The sequence below is a fragment of the Toxotes jaculatrix genome, chromosome 10 (genome assembly GCF_017976425.1).
Source record: "Toxotes jaculatrix isolate fToxJac2 chromosome 10, fToxJac2.pri, whole genome shotgun sequence".
Lineage (NCBI taxonomy): Eukaryota > Metazoa > Chordata > Actinopteri > Toxotidae > Toxotes > Toxotes jaculatrix.
In genome coordinates, this window is record NC_054403.1 from 14,609,612 (window position 1) to 14,631,604 (window position 21,993).

Here is a 21,993-nt window from a genome sequence, read left to right on the forward strand (position 1 = left end):
TTTTTTGACCTCAAAATGTCATAAAAAACGTCATAGTATAGTATGGTGTTTTTTTCGGACAAAAAAAGTGAAAAATTTTTTTGACCTCAAAATGTCATAAAAAACGTCATGGTATAGTATGGCGTTTTTTTCGGACAAAAAAAGTCAAAATTTTTTTTGACCTCAAAATGTCATAAAAAACGTCATAGTATAGTAAGGCGTCAAAATCTGACAAAAAAAGTCAAAAATTTTTTTGACCTCAAAATGTCATAAAAAACGTCATAGTATAGTATGGCGTTTTTTTCGGACAAAAAAAGTCAAAATTTTTTTTTACCTCAAAATGTCATAAAAAACGTCATAGTATAGTAAGGCGTCAAAATCGGACAAAAAAAGTCAAAATTTTTTTTGACCTCAAAATGTCATAAAAAACGTCATAGTATAGTATGGCGTTTTTTTCGGACAAAAAAAGTCAAAAATTTTTTTGACCTCAAAATGTCATAAAAAACGTCATAGTATAGTAAGGCGTCAAAATTTGACAAAAAAAGTCAAAAAAATTTTTGACCTCAAAATGTCATAAAAAACGTCATAGTATAGTATGGCGTCAAAATCTGACAAAAAAAGTCAAAATTTTTTTTGACCTCAAAATGTCATAAAAAACGTCATAGTATAGTATGGCGTTTTTTTCGGACAAAAAAAGTCAAAATTTTTTTTGACCTCAAAATGTCATAAAAAACGTCATAGTATAGTAAGGCGTCAAAATCTGACAAAAAAAGTCAAAAATTTTTTTGACCTCAAAATGTCATAAAAAACGTCATAGTATAGTATGGCGTTTTTTTCGGACAAAAAAAGTCAAAATTTTTTTTGACCTCAAAATGTCATAAAAAACGTCATAGTATAGTATGGCGTTTTTTTCGGACAAAAAAAGTCAAAAAATTTTTTGACCTCAAAATGTCATAAAAAACGTCATAGTATAGTAAGGCGTCAAAATCGGCCAAAAAAAGTCAAAATTTTTTTTGACCTCAAAATGTCATAAAAAACGTCATAGTATAGTATGGCGTCAAAATCTGACAAAAAAAGTCAAAATTTTTTTTGACCTCAAAATGTCATAAAAAACGTCATAGTATAGTAAGGCGTCAAAATCTGACAAAAAAAGTCAAAATTTTTTTTGACCTCAAAATGTCATAAAAAACGTCATAGTATAGTAAGGCGTCAAAATCGGAAAAAAAAAGTCAAAATTTTTTTTGACCTCAAAATGTCATAAAAAACGTCATAGTATAGTATGGCGTTTTTTTCGGACAAAAAAAGTCAAAAATTTTTTTGACCTCAAAATGTCATAAAAAACGTCATAGTATAGTAAGGCGTCAAAATTTGACAAAAAAAGTCAAAAAAATTTTTGACCTCAAAATGTCATAAAAAACGTCATAGTATAGTATGGCGTCAAAATCTGACAAAAAAAGTCAAATTTTTTTTTGACCTCAAAATGTCAAAAAAAACGTCATAGTATAGTATGGCGTTTTTTTCGGACAAAAAAAGTCAAAATTTTTTTTGACCTCAAAATGTCATAAAAAACGTCATAGTATAGTAAGGCGTCAAAATCTGACAAAAAAAGTCAAATTTTTTTTTGACCTCAAAATGTCAAAAAAAACGTCATAGTATAGTATGGCGTGTTTTTCGGACAAAAAAAGTCAAAAATTTTTTTTGACCTCAAAATGTCATAAAAAACGTCATAGTATAGTATGGCGTTTTTTTCGGACAAAAAAAGTCAAAATTTTTTTTGACCTCAAAATGTCATAAAAAACGTCATAGTATAGTATGGCGTTTTTTTCGGACAAAAAAAGTCAAAAAATTTTTTGACCTCAAAATGTCATAAAAAACGTCATAGTATAGTAAGGCGTCAAAATCGGACAAAAAAAGTCAAAATTTTTTTTGACCTCAAAATGTCATAAAAAACGTCATAGTATAGTATGGCGTTTTTTTCGGAAAAAAAAAATTCAAAAAATTTTTTGACCTCAAAATGTCATAAAAAAAGTCATAGTATAGTATGGCGTTTTTTTCGGACAAAAAAAGTCAAAAAATTTTTTGACCTCAAAATGTCATAAAAAACGTCATAGTATAGTATGGTGTTTTTTTCGGACAAAAAAAGTGAAAAATTTTTTTGACCTCAAAATGTCATAAAAAACGTCATAGTATAGTATGGCGTTTTTTTCGGACAAAAAAAGTCAAAATTTTTTTTGACCTCAAAATGTCATAAAAAACGTCATAGTATAGTATGGCGTTTTTTTCGGACAAAAAAAGTCAAAAAAATGTTTGACCTCAAAATGTCATAAAAAACGTCATAGTATAGTAAGGCGTCAAAATCGGACAAAAAAAGTCAAAATTTTTTTTGACCTCAAAATGTCATAAAAAACGTCATAGTATAGTATGGCGTCAAAATCGGACAAAAAAAGTCAAAATTTTTTTTGACCTCAAAATGTCATAAAAAACGTCATAGTATAGTAAGGCGTCAAAATCGGACAAAAAAAGTCAAAAATTTTTTTGACCTCAAAATGTCATAAAAAACGTCATAGTATAGTATGGCGTTTTTTTTCGGACAAAAAAAGTCAAAAAATTTTTTGACCTCAAAATGTCATAAAAAACGTCATAGTATAGTATGGCGTTTTTTTCGGACAAAAAAAGTCAAAAAATTTTTTGACCTCAAAATGTCATAAAAAACGTCATAGTATAGTAAGGCGTCAAAATCGGACAAAAAAAGTAAAAATTTTTTTTGACCTCAAAATGTCATAAAAAACGTCATAGTATAGTATGGCGTTTTTTTCGGACAAAAAAAGTCAAAAATTTTTTTGACCTCAAAATGTCATAAAAAACGTCATAGTATAGTAAGGCGTCAAAATCGGACAAAAAAAGTCAAAATTTTTTTTGACCTCAAAATGTCATAAAAAACGTCATAGTATAGTATGGCGTTTTTTTCGGACAAAAAAAGTCAAAAATTTTTTTGACCTCAAAATGTCATAAAAAACGTCATAGTATAGTAAGGCGTCAAAATCGGACAAAAAAAGTCAAAAAATTTTTTGACCTCAAAATGTCATAAAAAACGTCATAGTATAGTATGGCGTTTTTTTCAGACAAAAAAAGTCAAAATTTTTTTTGACCTCAAAATGTCATAAAAAACGTCATAGTATAGTAAGGCGTCAAAATCGGACAAAAAAAGTCAAAATTTTTTTTGACCTCAAAATGTCATAAAAAACGTCATAGTATAGTATGGCGTTTTTTTCGGACAAAAAAAGTCAAAAAATTTTTTGACCTCAAAATGTCATAAAAAACGTCATAGTATAGTATGGTGTTTTTTTCGGACAAAAAAAGTGAAAAATTTTTTTGACCTCAAAATGTCAAAAAACGTCATAGTATAGTATGGCGTTTTTTTCGGACAAAAAAAGTCAAAATTTTTTTTGACCTCAAAATGTCATAAAAAACGTCATAGTATAGTAAGGCGTCAAAATCTGACAAAAAAAGTCAAAAATTTTTTTGACCTCAAAATGTCATAAAAAACGTCATAGTATAGTATGGCGTTTTTTTCGGACAAAAAAAGTCAAAATTTTTTTTGACCTCAAAATGTCATAAAAAACGTTATAGTATAGTAAGGCGTCAAAATCGGACAAAAAAAGTCAAAATTTTTTTTGACCTCAAAATGTCATAAAAAACGTCATAGTATAGTAAGGCGTCAAAATCTGACAAAAAAAGTCAAAAATTTTTTTGACCTCAAAATGTCATAAAAAACGTCATAGTATAGTAAGGCGTCAAAATCGGACAAAAAAAGTCAAAATTTTTTTTGACCTCAAAATGTCATAAAAAACGTCATAGTATAGTATGGCGTCAAAATCGGACAAAAAAAGTCAAAATTTTTTTTGACCTCAAAATGTCATAAAAAACGTCATAGTATAGTAAGGCGTCAAAATCGGACAAAAAAAGTCAAAAATTTTTTTGACCTCAAAATGTCATAAAAAACGTCATAGTATAGTATGGCGTTTTTTTCGGACAAAAAAAGTCAAAAAATTTTTTGACCTCAAAATGTCATAAAAAACGTCATAGTATAGTATGGCGTTTTTTTCGGACAAAAAAAGTCAAAAAATTTTTTGACCTCAAAATGTCATAAAAAACGTCATAGTATAGTAAGGCGTCAAAATCGGACAAAAAAAGTAAAAATTTTTTTTGACCTCAAAATGTCATAAAAAACGTCATAGTATAGTATGGCGTTTTTTTCGGACAAAAAAAGTCAAAAATTTTTTTGACCTCAAAATGTCATAAAAAACGTCATAGTATAGTAAGGCGTCAAAATCGGACAAAAAAAGTCAAAATTTTTTTTGACCTCAAAATGTCATAAAAAACGTCATAGTATAGTATGGCGTTTTTTTCGGACAAAAAAAGTCAAAAATTTTTTTGACCTCAAAATGTCATAAAAAACGTCATAGTATAGTAAGGCGTCAAAATCGGACAAAAAAAGTCAAAAAATTTTTTGACCTCAAAATGTCATAAAAAACGTCATATTATAGTATGGCGTTTTTTTCAGACAAAAAAAGTCAAAATTTTTTTTGACCTCAAAATGTCATAAAAAACGTCATAGTATAGTAAGGCGTCAAAATCGGACAAAAAAAGTCAAAATTTTTTTTGACCTCAAAATGTCATAAAAAACGTCATAGTATAGTATGGCGTTTTTTTCGGACAAAAAAAGTCAAAAAATTTTTTGACCTCAAAATGTCATAAAAAACGTCATAGTATAGTATGGTGTTTTTTTCGGACAAAAAAAGTGAAAAATTTTTTTGACCTCAAAATGTCAAAAAACGTCATAGTATAGTATGGCGTTTTTTTCGGACAAAAAAAGTCAAAATTTTTTTTGACCTCAAAATGTCATAAAAAACGTCATAGTATAGTAAGGCGTCAAAATCTGACAAAAAAAGTCAAAAATTTTTTTGACCTCAAAATGTCATAAAAAACGTCATAGTATAGTATGGCGTTTTTTTCGGACAAAAAAAGTCAAAATTTTTTTTGACCTCAAAATGTCATAAAAAACGTTATAGTATAGTAAGGCGTCAAAATCGGACAAAAAAAGTCAAAATTTTTTTTGACCTCAAAATGTCATAAAAAACGTCATAGTATAGTAAGGCGTCAAAATCTGACAAAAAAAGTCAAAAATTTTTTTGACCTCAAAATGTCATAAAAAACGTCATAGTATAGTATGGCGTCAAAATCGGACAAAAAAAGTCAAAATTTTTTTTGACCTCAAAATGTCATAAAAAACGTCATAGTATAGTATGGCGTTTTTTTCGGACAAAAAAAGTCAAAATTTTTTTGACCTCAAAATGTCATAAAAAACGTCATAGTATAGTATGGCGTTTTTTTCGGACAAAAAAAGTCAAAATTTTTTTTGACCTCAAAATGTCATAAAAAACGTCATAGTATAGTAAGGCGTCAAAATCGGACAAAAAAAGTCAAAAATTTTTTTGACCTCAAAATGTCATAAAAAACGTCATAGTATAGTATGGCGTTTTTTTCGGACAAAAAAAGTCAAAAATTTTTTTGACCTCAAAATGTCATAAAAAACGTCATAGTATAGTAAGGCGTCAAAATCGGACAAAAAAAGTCAAAAAATTTTTTGACCTCAAAATGTCATAAAAAACGTCATAGTATAGTATGGCGTTTTTTTCGGACAAAAAAGTCAAAAAATTTTTTGACCTCAAAATGTCATAAAAAAAGTCATAGTATAGTATGGCGTTTTTTTCGGACAAAAAAAGTCAAAAAAATTTTTGACCTCAAAATGTCATAAAAAACGTCATAGTATAGTATGGTGTTTTTTTCGGACAAAAAAAGTGAAAAATTTTTTTGACCTCAAAATGTCATAAAAAACGTCATAGTCTAGTATGGCGTTTTTTTCGGACAAAAAGAGTCAAAATTTTTTTTGACCTCAAAATGTCATAAAAAACGTCATAGTATAGTATGGCGTCAAAATCTGACAAAAAAAGTCAAAAATTTTTTTGACCTCAAAATGTCATAAAAAACGTCATAGTATAGTATGGCGTTTTTTTCGGACAAAAAAAGTCAAAAATTTTTTTGACCTCAAAATGTCATAAAAAACGTCATAGTATAGTATGGCGTCAAAATCGGACAAAAAAAGTCAAAAATTTTTTTGACCTCAAAATGTCATAAAAAACGTCATAGTATAGTATGGCGTCAAAATCGGACAAAAAAAGTCAAAATTTTTTTTGACCTCAAAATGTCATAAAAAACGTCATAGTATAGTATGGCGTTTTTTTCGGACAAAAAAAGTCAAAATTTTTTTGACCTCAAAATGTCATAAAAAACGTCATAGTATAGTATGGCGTTTTTTTCGGACAAAAAAAGTCAAAATTTTTTTTGACCTCAAAATGTCATAAAAAACGTCATAGTATAGTAAGGCGTCAAAATCGGACAAAAAAAGTCAAAAATTTTTTTGACCTCAAAATGTCATAAAAAACGTCATAGTATAGTATGGCGTTTTTTTCGGACAAAAAAAGTCAAAAATTTTTTTGACCTCAAAATGTCATAAAAAACGTCATAGTATAGTATGGCGTCAAAATCTGACAAAAAAAGTCAAAATTTATTTTGACCTCAAAATGTCATAAAAAACGTCATAGTATAGTAAGGCGTCAAAATCGGCCAAAAAAAGTCAAAAATTTTTTTGACCTCAAAATGTCATAAAAAACGTCATAGTATAGTATGGCGTTTTTTTCGGACAAAAAAAGTCAAAAATTTTTTTGACCTCAAAATGTCATAAAAAACGTCATAGTATAGTAAGGCGTCAAAATCGGACAAAAAAAGTCAAAAAATTTTTTGACCTCAAAATGTCATAAAAAACGTCATAGTATAGTATGGCGTTTTTTTCGGACAAAAAAGTCAAAAAATTTTTTGACCTCAAAATGTCATAAAAAAAGTCATAGTATAGTATGGCGTTTTTTTCGGACAAAAAAAGTCAAAAAAATTTTTGACCTCAAAATGTCATAAAAAACGTCATAGTATAGTATGGTGTTTTTTTCGGACAAAAAAAGTGAAAAATTTTTTTGACCTCAAAATGTCATAAAAAACGTCATAGTCTAGTATGGCGTTTTTTTCGGACAAAAAGAGTCAAAATTTTTTTTGACCTCAAAATGTCATAAAAAACGTCATAGTATAGTATGGCGTCAAAATCTGACAAAAAAAGTCAAAAATTTTTTTGACCTCAAAATGTCATAAAAAACGTCATAGTATAGTATGGCGTTTTTTTCGGACAAAAAAAGTCAAAAATTTTTTTGACCTCAAAATGTCATAAAAAACGTCATAGTATAGTATGGCGTCAAAATCGGACAAAAAAAGTCAAAAATTTTTTTGACCTCAAAATGTCATAAAAAACGTCATAGTATAGTATGGCGTCAAAATCGGACAAAAAAAGTCAAAATTTTTTTTGACCTCAAAATGTCATAAAAAACGTCATAGTATAGTATGGCGTTTTTTTCGGACAAAAAAAGTCAAAATTTTTTTGACCTCAAAATGTCATAAAAAACGTCATAGTATAGTATGGCGTCTTTTTCGGACAAAAAAAGTCAAAATTTTTTTTGACCTCAAAATGTCATAAAAAACGTCATAGTATAGTAAGGCGTCAAAATCGGACAAAAAAAGTCAAAAATTTTTTTGACCTCAAAATGTCATAAAAAACGTCATAGTATAGTATGGCGTTTTTTTCGGACAAAAAAAGTCAAAAATTTTTTTGACCTCAAAATGTCATAAAAAACGTCATAGTATAGTATGGCGTCAAAATCTGACAAAAAAAGTCAAAATTTATTTTGACCTCAAAATGTCATAAAAAACGTCATAGTATAGTAAGGCGTCAAAATCGGCCAAAAAAAGTCAAAAATTTTTTTGACCTCAAAATGTCATAAAAAACGTCATAGTATAGTATGGCGTTTTTTTCGGACAAAAAAAGTCAAAATTTTTTTTGACCTCAAAATGTCATAAAAAACGTCATAGTATAGTAAGGCGTCAAAATCTGACAAAAAAAGTCAAAATTTTTTTTGACCTCAAAATGTCAAAAAAAACGTCATAGTATAGTATGGCGTGTTTTTCGGACAAAAAAAGTCAAAAATTTTTTTTGACCTCAAAATGTCATAAAAAACGTCATAGTATAGTAAGGCGTCAAAATCGGCCAAAAAAAATCAAAAATTTTTTTGACCTCAAAATGTCATAAAAACGTCATAGTATAGTAAGGCGTCAAAATCGGCCAAAAAAAGTCAAAATTTTTTTTGACCTCAAAATGTCATAAAAAACGTCATAGTATAGTAAGGCGTCAAAATCGGACAAAAAAAGTCAAAAATTTTTTTGACCTCAAAATGTCATAAAAAACGTCATAGTATAGTATGGCGTTTTTTTCGGACAAAAAAAGTCAAAATTTTTTTTGACCTCAAAATGTCATAAAAAACGTCATAGTATAGTATGGCGTTTTTTTCGGACAAAAAAAGTCAAAAAAATGCTTGACCTCAAAATGTCATAAAAAACGTCATAGTATAGTAAGGCGTCAAAATCGGACAAAAAAAGTCAAAAATTTTTTTGACCTCAAAATGTCATAAAAAACGTCATAGTATAGTATGGCGTTTTTTTCGGACAAAAAAAGTCAAAAATTTTTTTGACCTCAAAATGTCATAAAAAACGTCATAGTATAGTAAGGCGTCAAAATCGGACAAAAAAAGTCAAAAAATTTTTTGACCTCAAAATGTCATAAAAAACGTCATAGTATAGTATGGCGTTTTTTTCGGACAAAAAAAGTCAAAAAATTTTTTGACCTCAAAATGTCATAAAAAAAGTCATAGTATAGTATGGCGTTTTTTTCGGACAAAAAAAGTCAAAAAATTTTTTGACCTCAAAATGTCATAAAAAACGTCATAGTATAGTATGGTGTTTTTTTCGGACAAAAAAAGTGAAAAATTTTTTTGACCTCAAAATGTCATAAAAAACATCATAGTATAGTATGGCGTTTTTTTCGGACAAAAAAAGTCAAAATTTTTTTTGACCTCAAAATGTCATAAAAAACGTCATAGTATAGTAAGGCGTCAAAATCGGACAAAAAAAGTCAAAAATTTTTTTGACCTCAAAATGTCATAAAAAACGTCATAGTATAGTATGGCGTTTTTTTCGGACAAAAAAAGTCAAAATTTTTTTTGACCTCAAAATGTCATAAAAAACGTCATAGTATAGTATGGCGTTTTTTTCGGACAAAAAAAGTTAAAAAAATGTTTGACCTCAAAATGTCATAAAAAACGTCATAGTATAGTAAGGCGTCAAAATCGGACAAAAAAAGTCAAAATTTTTTTTGACCTCAAAATGTCATAAAAAACGTCATAGTATAGTATGGCGTCAAAATCGGACAAAAAAAGTCAAAATTTTTTTTGACCTCAAAATGTCATAAAAAACGTCATAGTATAGTAAGGCGTCAAAATCGGACAAAAAAAGTCAAAAATTTTTTTGACCTCAAAATGTCATAAAAAACGTCATAGTATTGTATGGCGTTTTTTTCGGACAAAAAAAGTCAAAAAATTTTTTGACCTCAAAATGTCATAAAAAACGTCATAGTATAGTATGGCGTTTTTTTCGGACAAAAAAAGTCAAAAATTTTTTTGACCTCAAAATGTCATAAAAAACGTCATAGTATAGTAAGGCGTCAAAATTTGACAAAAAAAGTCAAAAAAATTTTTTGACCTCAAAATGTCATAAAAAACGTCATAGTATAGTATGGTGTTTTTTTCGGACAAAAAAAGTGAAAAATTTTTTTGACCTCAAAATGTCATAAAAAACGTCATAGTATAGTATGGCGTTTTTTTCGGACAAAAAAAGTCAAAATTTTTTTTGACCTCAAAATGTCATAAAAAACGTCATAGTATAGTATGGCGTCAAAATCTGACAAAAAAAGTCAAAAATTTTTTTGACCTCAAAATGTCATAAAAAACGTCATAGTATAGTAAGGCGTCAAAATCGGACAAAAAAAGTCAAAATTTTTTTTGACCTCAAAATGTCATAAAAAACGTCATAGTATAGTATGGCGTCAAAATCTGACAAAAAAAGTCAAAATTTTTTTTGACCTCAAAATGTCATAAAAAACGTCATAGTATAGTAAGGCGTCAAAATCTGACAAAAAAAGTCAAAATTTTTTTTGACCTCAAAATGTCATAAAAAACGTCATAGTATAGTAAGGCGTCAAAATTTGACAAAAAAAGTCAAAAAAATTTTTGACCTCAAAATGTCATAAAAAACGTCATAGTATAGTATGGCGTCAAAATCTGACAAAAAAAGTCAAAATTTTTTTTGACCTCAAAATGTCATAAAAAACGTCATAGTATAGTATGGCGTTTTTTTCGGACAAAAAAAGTCAAAATTTTTTTTGACCTCAAAATGTCATAAAAAACGTCATAGTATAGTAAGGCGTCAAAATCTGACAAAAAAAGTCAAAAATTTTTTTGACCTCAAAATGTCATAAAAAACGTCATAGTATAGTATGGCGTTTTTTTCGGACAAAAAAAGTCAAAATTTTTTTTGACCTCAAAATGTCATAAAAAACGTCATAGTATAGTATGGCGTTTTTTTCGGACAAAAAAAGTCAAAAAATTTTTTGACCTCAAAATGTCATAAAAAACGTCATAGTATAGTAAGGCGTCAAAATCGGACAAAAAAAGTCAAAATTTTTTTTGACCTCAAAATGTCATAAAAAACGTCATAGTATAGTATGGCGTTTTTTTCGGAAAAAAAAAATTCAAAAAATTTTTTGACCTCAAAATGTCATAAAAAAAGTCATAGTATAGTATGGCGTTTTTTTCGGACAAAAAAAGTCAAAAAATTTTTTGACCTCAAAATGTCATAAAAAACGTCATAGTATAGTATGGTGTTTTTTTCGGACAAAAAAAGTGAAAAATTTTTTTGACCTCAAAATGTCATAAAAAACGTCATAGTATAGTATGGCGTTTTTTTCGGACAAAAAAAGTCAAAATTTTTTTTGACCTCAAAATGTCATAAAAAACGTCATAGTATAGTATGGCGTTTTTTTCGGACAAAAAAAGTCAAAAAAATGTTTGACCTCAAAATGTCATAAAAAACGTCATAGTATAGTAAGGCGTCAAAATCGGACAAAAAAAGTCAAAATTTTTTTTGACCTCAAAATGTCATAAAAAACGTCATAGTATAGTATGGCGTCAAAATCGGACAAAAAAAGTCAAAATTTTTTTTGACCTCAAAATGTCATAAAAAACGTCATAGTATAGTAAGGCGTCAAAATCGGACAAAAAAAGTCAAAAATTTTTTTGACCTCAAAATGTCATAAAAAACGTCATAGTATAGTATGGCGTTTTTTTCGGACAAAAAAAGTCAAAAAATTTTTTGACCTCAAAATGTCATAAAAAACGTCATAGTATAGTATGGCGTTTTTTTCGGACAAAAAAAGTCAAAAAATTTTTTGACCTCAAAATGTCATAAAAAACGTCATAGTATAGTAAGGCGTCAAAATCGGACAAAAAAAGTAAAAATTTTTTTTGACCTCAAAATGTCATAAAAAACGTCATAGTATAGTATGGCGTTTTTTTCGGACAAAAAAAGTCAAAAATTTTTTTGACCTCAAAATGTCATAAAAAACGTCATAGTATAGTAAGGCGTCAAAATCGGACAAAAAAAGTCAAAATTTTTTTTGACCTCAAAATGTCATAAAAAACGTCATAGTATAGTATGGCGTTTTTTTCGGACAAAAAAAGTCAAAAATTTTTTTGACCTCAAAATGTCATAAAAAACGTCATAGTATAGTAAGGCGTCAAAATCGGACAAAAAAAGTCAAAAAATTTTTTGACCTCAAAATGTCATAAAAAACGTCATAGTATAGTATGGCGTTTTTTTCAGACAAAAAAAGTCAAAATTTTTTTTGACCTCAAAATGTCATAAAAAACGTCATAGTATAGTAAGGCGTCAAAATCGGACAAAAAAAGTCAAAATTTTTTTTGACCTCAAAATGTCATAAAAAACGTCATAGTATAGTATGGCGTTTTTTTCGGACAAAAAAAGTCAAAAAATTTTTTGACCTCAAAATGTCATAAAAAACGTCATAGTATAGTATGGTGTTTTTTTCGGACAAAAAAAGTGAAAAATTTTTTTGACCTCAAAATGTCAAAAAACGTCATAGTATAGTATGGCGTTTTTTTCGGACAAAAAAAGTCAAAATTTTTTTTGACCTCAAAATGTCATAAAAAACGTCATAGTATAGTAAGGCGTCAAAATCTGACAAAAAAAGTCAAAAATTTTTTTGACCTCAAAATGTCATAAAAAACGTCATAGTATAGTATGGCGTTTTTTTCGGACAAAAAAAGTCAAAATTTTTTTTGACCTCAAAATGTCATAAAAAACGTTATAGTATAGTAAGGCGTCAAAATCGGACAAAAAAAGTCAAAATTTTTTTTGACCTCAAAATGTCATAAAAAACGTCATAGTATAGTAAGGCGTCAAAATCTGACAAAAAAAGTCAAAAATTTTTTTGACCTCAAAATGTCATAAAAAACGTCATAGTATAGTAAGGCGTCAAAATCGGACAAAAAAAGTCAAAATTTTTTTTGACCTCAAAATGTCATAAAAAACGTCATAGTATAGTATGGCGTCAAAATCGGACAAAAAAAGTCAAAATTTTTTTTGACCTCAAAATGTCATAAAAAACGTCATAGTATAGTAAGGCGTCAAAATCGGACAAAAAAAGTCAAAAATTTTTTTGACCTCAAAATGTCATAAAAAACGTCATAGTATAGTATGGCGTTTTTTTCGGACAAAAAAAGTCAAAAAATTTTTTGACCTCAAAATGTCATAAAAAACGTCATAGTATAGTATGGCGTTTTTTTCGGACAAAAAAAGTCAAAAAATTTTTTGACCTCAAAATGTCATAAAAAACGTCATAGTATAGTAAGGCGTCAAAATCGGACAAAAAAAGTAAAAATTTTTTTTGACCTCAAAATGTCATAAAAAACGTCATAGTATAGTATGGCGTTTTTTTCGGACAAAAAAAGTCAAAAATTTTTTTGACCTCAAAATGTCATAAAAAACGTCATAGTATAGTAAGGCGTCAAAATCGGACAAAAAAAGTCAAAATTTTTTTTGACCTCAAAATGTCATAAAAAACGTCATAGTATAGTATGGCGTTTTTTTCGGACAAAAAAAGTCAAAAATTTTTTTGACCTCAAAATGTCATAAAAAACGTCATAGTATAGTAAGGCGTCAAAATCGGACAAAAAAAGTCAAAAAATTTTTTGACCTCAAAATGTCATAAAAAACGTCATATTATAGTATGGCGTTTTTTTCAGACAAAAAAAGTCAAAATTTTTTTTGACCTCAAAATGTCATAAAAAACGTCATAGTATAGTAAGGCGTCAAAATCGGACAAAAAAAGTCAAAATTTTTTTTGACCTCAAAATGTCATAAAAAACGTCATAGTATAGTATGGCGTTTTTTTCGGACAAAAAAAGTCAAAAAATTTTTTGACCTCAAAATGTCATAAAAAACGTCATAGTATAGTATGGTGTTTTTTTCGGACAAAAAAAGTGAAAAATTTTTTTGACCTCAAAATGTCAAAAAACGTCATAGTATAGTATGGCGTTTTTTTCGGACAAAAAAAGTCAAAATTTTTTTTGACCTCAAAATGTCATAAAAAACGTCATAGTATAGTAAGGCGTCAAAATCTGACAAAAAAAGTCAAAAATTTTTTTGACCTCAAAATGTCATAAAAAACGTCATAGTATAGTATGGCGTTTTTTTCGGACAAAAAAAGTCAAAATTTTTTTTGACCTCAAAATGTCATAAAAAACGTTATAGTATAGTAAGGCGTCAAAATCGGACAAAAAAAGTCAAAATTTTTTTTGACCTCAAAATGTCATAAAAAACGTCATAGTATAGTAAGGCGTCAAAATCTGACAAAAAAAGTCAAAAATTTTTTTGACCTCAAAATGTCATAAAAAACGTCATAGTATAGTATGGCGTCAAAATCGGACAAAAAAAGTCAAAATTTTTTTTGACCTCAAAATGTCATAAAAAACGTCATAGTATAGTATGGCGTTTTTTTCGGACAAAAAAAGTCAAAATTTTTTTGACCTCAAAATGTCATAAAAAACGTCATAGTATAGTATGGCGTTTTTTTCGGACAAAAAAAGTCAAAATTTTTTTTGACCTCAAAATGTCATAAAAAACGTCATAGTATAGTAAGGCGTCAAAATCGGACAAAAAAAGTCAAAAATTTTTTTGACCTCAAAATGTCATAAAAAACGTCATAGTATAGTATGGCGTTTTTTTCGGACAAAAAAAGTCAAAAATTTTTTTGACCTCAAAATGTCATAAAAAACGTCATAGTATAGTAAGGCGTCAAAATCGGACAAAAAAAGTCAAAAAATTTTTTGACCTCAAAATGTCATAAAAAACGTCATAGTATAGTATGGCGTTTTTTTCGGACAAAAAAGTCAAAAAATTTTTTGACCTCAAAATGTCATAAAAAAAGTCATAGTATAGTATGGCGTTTTTTTCGGACAAAAAAAGTCAAAAAAATTTTTGACCTCAAAATGTCATAAAAAACGTCATAGTATAGTATGGTGTTTTTTTCGGACAAAAAAAGTGAAAAATTTTTTTGACCTCAAAATGTCATAAAAAACGTCATAGTCTAGTATGGCGTTTTTTTCGGACAAAAAGAGTCAAAATTTTTTTTGACCTCAAAATGTCATAAAAAACGTCATAGTATAGTATGGCGTCAAAATCTGACAAAAAAAGTCAAAAATTTTTTTGACCTCAAAATGTCATAAAAAACGTCATAGTATAGTATGGCGTTTTTTTCGGACAAAAAAAGTCAAAAATTTTTTTGACCTCAAAATGTCATAAAAAACGTCATAGTATAGTATGGCGTCAAAATCGGACAAAAAAAGTCAAAAATTTTTTTGACCTCAAAATGTCATAAAAAACGTCATAGTATAGTATGGCGTCAAAATCGGACAAAAAAAGTCAAAATTTTTTTTGACCTCAAAATGTCATAAAAAACGTCATAGTATAGTATGGCGTTTTTTTCGGACAAAAAAAGTCAAAATTTTTTTGACCTCAAAATGTCATAAAAAACGTCATAGTATAGTATGGCGTTTTTTTCGGACAAAAAAAGTCAAAATTTTTTTTGACCTCAAAATGTCATAAAAAACGTCATAGTATAGTAAGGCGTCAAAATCGGACAAAAAAAGTCAAAAATTTTTTTGACCTCAAAATGTCATAAAAAACGTCATAGTATAGTATGGCGTTTTTTTCGGACAAAAAAAGTCAAAAATTTTTTTGACCTCAAAATGTCATAAAAAACGTCATAGTATAGTATGGCGTCAAAATCTGACAAAAAAAGTCAAAATTTATTTTGACCTCAAAATGTCATAAAAAACGTCATAGTATAGTAAGGCGTCAAAATCGGCCAAAAAAAGTCAAAAATTTTTTTGACCTCAAAATGTCATAAAAAACGTCATAGTATAGTATGGCGTTTTTTTCGGACAAAAAAAGTCAAAAATTTTTTTGACCTCAAAATGTCATAAAAAACGTCATAGTATAGTAAGGCGTCAAAATCGGACAAAAAAAGTCAAAAAATTTTTTGACCTCAAAATGTCATAAAAAACGTCATAGTATAGTATGGCGTTTTTTTCGGACAAAAAAGTCAAAAAATTTTTTGACCTCAAAATGTCATAAAAAAAGTCATAGTATAGTATGGCGTTTTTTTCGGACAAAAAAAGTCAAAAAAATTTTTGACCTCAAAATGTCATAAAAAACGTCATAGTATAGTATGGTGTTTTTTTCGGACAAAAAAAGTGAAAAATTTTTTTGACCTCAAAATGTCATAAAAAACGTCATAGTCTAGTATGGCGTTTTTTTCGGACAAAAAGAGTCAAAATTTTTTTTGACCTCAAAATGTCATAAAAAACGTCATAGTATAGTATGGCGTCAAAATCTGACAAAAAAAGTCAAAAATTTTTTTGACCTCAAAATGTCATAAAAAACGTCATAGTATAGTATGGCGTTTTTTTCGGACAAAAAAAGTCAAAAATTTTTTTGACCTCAAAATGTCATAAAAAACGTCATAGTATAGTATGGCGTCAAAATCGGACAAAAAAAGTCAAAAATTTTTTTGACCTCAAAATGTCATAAAAAACGTCATAGTATAGTATGGCGTCAAAATCGGACAAAAAAAGTCAAAATTTTTTTTGACCTCAAAATGTCATAAAAAACGTCATAGTATAGTATGGCGTTTTTTTCGGACAAAAAAAGTCAAAATTTTTTTGACCTCAAAATGTCATAAAAAACGTCATAGTATAGTATGGCGTCTTTTTCGGACAAAAAAAGTCAAAATTTTTTTTGACCTCAAAATGTCATAAAAAACGTCATAGTATAGTAAGGCGTCAAAATCGGACAAAAAAAGTCAAAAATTTTTTTGACCTCAAAATGTCATAAAAAACGTCATAGTATAGTATGGCGTTTTTTTCGGACAAAAAAAGTCAAAAATTTTTTTGACCTCAAAATGTCATAAAAAACGTCATAGTATAGTATGGCGTCAAAATCTGACAAAAAAAGTCAAAATTTATTTTGACCTCAAAATGTCATAAAAAACGTCATAGTATAGTATGGCGTTTTTTTCGGACAAAAAAAGTCAAAAAAATGCTTGACCTCAAAATGTCATAAAAAACGTCATAGTATAGTAAGGCGTCAAAATCGGACAAAAAAAGTCAAAAATTTTTTTGACCTCAAAATGTCATAAAAAACGTCATAGTATAGTATGGCGTTTTTTTCGGACAAAAAAAGTCAAAAATTTTTTTGACCTCAAAATGTCATAAAAAACGTCATAGTATAGTAAGGCGTCAAAATCGGACAAAAAAAGTCAAAAAATTTTTTGACCTCAAAATGTCATAAAAAACGTCATAGTATAGTATGGCGTTTTTTTCGGACAAAAAAAGTCAAAACATTTTTTGACCTCAAAATGTCATAAAAAAAGTCATAGTATAGTATGGCGTTTTTTTCGGACAAAAAAAGTCAAAAAATTTTTTGACCTCAAAATGTCATAAAAAACGTCATAGTATAGTATGGTGTTTTTTTCGGACAAAAAAAGTGAAAAATTTTTTTGACCTCAAAATGTCATAAAAAACATCATAGTATAGTATGGCGTTTTTTTCGGACAAAAAAAGTCAAAATTTTTTTTGACCTCAAAATGTCATAAAAAACGTCATAGTATAGTAAGGCGTCAAAATCGGACAAAAAAAGTCAAAAATTTTTTTGACCTCAAAATGTCATAAAAAACGTCATAGTATAGTATGGCGTTTTTTTCGGACAAAAAAAGTCAAAATTTTTTTTGACCTCAAAATGTCATAAAAAACGTCATAGTATAGTATGGCGTTTTTTTCGGACAAAAAAAGTTAAAAAAATGTTTGACCTCAAAATGTCATAAAAAACGTCATAGTATAGTAAGGCGTCAAAATCGGACAAAAAAAGTCAAAATTTTTTTTGACCTCAAAATGTCATAAAAAACGTCATAGTATAGTATGGCGTCAAAATCGGACAAAAAAAGTCAAAATTTTTTTTGACCTCAAAATGTCATAAAAAACGTCATAGTATAGTAAGGCGTCAAAATCGGACAAAAAAAGTCAAAAATTTTTTTGACCTCAAAATGTCATAAAAAACGTCATAGTATAGTATGGCGTTTTTTTCGGACAAAAAAAGTCAAAAAATTTTTTGACCTCAAAATGTCATAAAAAACGTCATAGTATAGTATGGCGTTTTTTTCGGACAAAAAAAGTCAAAAAATTTTTTGACCTCAAAATGTCATAAAAAACGTCATAGTATAGTAAGGCGTCAAAATCGGACAAAAAAAGTCAAAATTTTTTTTGACCTCAAAATGTCATAAAAAACGTCATAGTATAGTATGGCGTTTTTTTCGGACAAAAAAAGTCAAAATTTTTTTTGACCTCAAAATGTCATAAAAAACGTCATAGTATAGTAAGGCGTCAAAATCGGACAAAAAAAGTCAAAATTTTTTTTGACCTCAAAATGTCATAAAAAACGTCATAGTATAGTATGGCGTTTTTTTCGGACAAAAAAAGTCAAAAATTTTTTTGACCTCAAAATGTCATAAAAAACGTCATAGTATAGTAAGGCGTCAAAATTTGACAAAAAAAGTCAAAAAAATTTTTTGACCTCAAAATGTCATAAAAAACGTCATAGTATAGTATGGTGTTTTTTTCGGACAAAAAAAGTGAAAAATTTTTTTGACCTCAAAATGTCATAAAAAACGTCATAGTATAGTATGGCGTTTTTTTTCGGACAAAAAAAGTCAAAAAATTTTTTGACCTCAAAATGTCATAAAAAACGTCATAGTATAGTAAGGCGTCAAAATTTGACAAAAAAAGTCAAAAAATTTTTTGACCTCAAAATGTCATAAAAAACGTCATAGTATAGTAAGGCGTCAAAATCGGACAAAAAAAGTCAAAATTTTTTTTGACCTCAAAATGTCATAAAAAACGTCATAGTATAGTAAGGCGTCAAAATCTGACAAAAAAAGTCAAAAATTTTTTTGACCTCAAAATGTCATAAAAAACGTCATAGTATAGTATGGCGTTTTTTTCGGACAAAAAAAGTCAAAATTTTTTTTGACCTCAAAATGTCATAAAAAACGTCATAGTATAGTATGGCGTTTTTTTCGGACAAAAAAAGTCAAAAAATTTTTTGACCTCAAAATGTCATAAAAAACGTCATAGTATAGTAAGGCGTCAAAATCGGACAAAAAAAGTCAAAATTTTTTTTGACCTCAAAATGTCATAAAAAACGTCATAGTATAGTATGGCGTTTTTTTCGGACAAAAAAAGTCAAAATTTTTTTTGACCTCAAAATGTCATAAAAAACGTCATAGTATAGTAAGGCGTCAAAATCGGACAAAAAAAGTCAAAAAATTTTTTGACCTCAAAATGTCATAAAAAACGTCATAGTATAGTATGGCGTTTTTTTCGGACAAAAAAAGTCAAAAATTTTTTTGACCTCAAAATGTCATAAAAAACGTCATAGTATAGTAAGGCGTCAAAATCGGACAAAAAAAGTCAAAAATTTTTTTGACCTCAAAATGTCATAAAAAACGTCATAGTATAGTATGGCGTTTTTTTCGGACAAAAAAGTCAAAAAATTTTTTGACCTCAAAATGTCATAAAAAAAGTCATAGTATAGTATGGCGTTTTTTTCGGACAAAAAAAGTCAAAAAATTTTTTGACCTCAAAATGTCATAAAAAACGTCATAGTATAGTATGGTGTTTTTTTCGGACAAAAAAAGTCAAAAATTTTTTTGACCTCAAAATGTCATAAAAAACGTCATAGTATAGTATGGCGTTTCTTTCGGACAAAAAAAGTCAACATTTTTTTTGACCTCAAAATGTCATAAAAAACGTCATAGTATAGTAAGGCGTCAAAATTTGACAAAAAAAGTCAAAAAAATTTTTGACCTCAAAATGTCATAAAAAACGTCATAGTATAGTATGGCGTCAAAATCTGACAAAAAAAGTCAAAATTTTTTTTGACCTCAAAATGTCATAAAAAACGTCATAGTATAGTATGGCGTTTTTTTCGGACAAAAAAAGTCAAAATTTTTTTTGACCTCAAAATGTCATAAAAAACGTCATAGTATAGTAAGGCGTCAAAATCTGACAAAAAAAGTCAAAAATTTTTTTGACCTCAAAATGTCATAAAAAACGTCATAGTATAGTATGGCGTTTTTTTCGGACAAAAAAAGTCAAAATTTTTTTTGACCTCAAAATGTCATAAAAAACGTCATAGTATAGTATGGCGTTTTTTTCGGACAAAAAAAGTCAAAAAATTTTTTGACCTCAAAATGTCATAAAAAACGTCATAGTATAGTAAGGCGTCAAAATCGGACAAAAAAAGTCAAAATTTTTTTTGACCTCAAAATGTCATAAAAAACGTCATAGTATAGTATGGCGTTTTTTTCGGACAAAAAAAGTCAAATTTTTTTTTGACCTCAAAATGTCATAAAAAACGTCATAGTATAGTAAGGCGTCAAAATCGGACAAAAAAAGTCAAAAATTTTTTTGACCTCAAAATGTCATAAAAAACGTCATAGTATAGTATGGCGTTTTTTTCGGACAAAAAAAGTCAAAAATTTTTTTGACCTCAAAATGTCATAAAAAACGTCATAGTATAGTAAGGCGTCAAAATCGGACAAAAAAAGTCAAAAAATTTTTTGACCTCAAAATGTCATAAAAAACGTCATAGTATAGTATGGCGTTTTTTTCGGACAAAAAAGTCAAAAAATTTTTTGACCTCAAAATGTCATAAAAAAAGTCATAGTATAGTATGGCGTTTTTTTCGGACAAAAAAAGTCAAAAAAATTTTTGACCTCAAAATGTCATAAAAAACGTCATAGTATAGTATGGTGTTTTTTTCGGACAAAAAAAGTGAAAAATTTTTTTGACCTCAAAATGTCATAAAAAACGTCATAGTATAGTATGGCGTTTTTTTCGGACAAAAAAAGTCAAAATTTTTTTTGACCTCAAAATGTCATAAAAAACGTCATAGTATAGTATGGCGTCAAAATCTGACAAAAAAAGTCAAAAAATTTTTTGACCTCAAAATGTCATAAAAAACGTCATAGTATAGTAAGGCGTCAAAATCGGACAAAAAAAGTCAAAATTTTTTTTGACCTCAAAATGTCATAAAAAACGTCATAGTATAGTATGGCGTCAAAATCTGACAAAAAAAGTCAAAATTTTTTTTGACCTCAAAATGTCATAAAAAACGTCATAGTATAGTAAGGCGTCAAAATCTGACAAAAAAAGTCAAAATTTTTTTTGACCTCAAAATGTCATAAAAAACGTCATAGTATAGTATGGCGTTTTTTTCGGACAAAAAAAGTCAAAAATTTTTTTGACCTCAAAATGTCATAAAAAACGTCATAGTATAGTAAGGCGTCAAAATCTGACAAAAAAAGTCAAAATTTTTTTTGACCTCAAAATGTCAAAAAAAAACGTCATAGTATAGTATGGCGTTTTTTTCGGACAAAAAAAGTCAAAATTTTTTTTGACCTCAAAATGTCATAAAAAACGTCATAGTATAGTATGGCGTTTTTTTCGGACAAAAAAAGTCAACATTTTTTTTGACCTCAAAATGTCATAAAAAACGTCATAGTATAGTAAGGCGTCAAAATCGGACAAAAAAAGTCAAAAAATTTTTTGACCTCAAAATGTCATAAAAAACGTCATAGTATAGTATGGCGTTTTTTTCGGACAAAAAAAGTCAAAATTTTTTTTGACCTCAAAATGTCATAAAAAACGTCATAGTATAGTATGGCGTTTTTTTCGGACAAAAAAAGTCAAAAAATTTTTTGACCTCAAAATGTCATAAAAAACGTCATAGTATAGTATGGTGTTTTTTTCGGACAAAAAAAGTGAAAAATTTTTTTGACCTCAAAATGTCAAAAAACGTCATAGTATAGTATGGCGTTTTTTTCGGACAAAAAAAGTCAAAATTTTTTTTGACCTCAAAATGTCATAAAAAACGTCATAGTATAGTAAGGCGTCAAAATCTGACAAAAAAAGTCAAAAATTTTTTTGACCTCAAAATGTCATAAAAAACGTCATAGTATAGTATGGCGTTTTTTTCGGACAAAAAAAGTCAAAAATTTTTTTGACCTCAAAATGTCATAAAAAACGTTATAGTATAGTAAGGCGTCAAAATCGGACAAAAAAAGTCAAAATTTTTTTTGACCTCAAAATGTCATAAAAAACGTCATAGTATAGTAAGGCGTCAAAATCTGACAAAAAAAGTCAAAAATTTTTTTGACCTCAAAATGTCATAAAAAACGTCATAGTATAGTATGGCGTCAAAATCGGACAAAAAAAGTCAAAATTTTTTTTGACCTCAAAATGTCATAAAAAACGTCATAGTATAGTA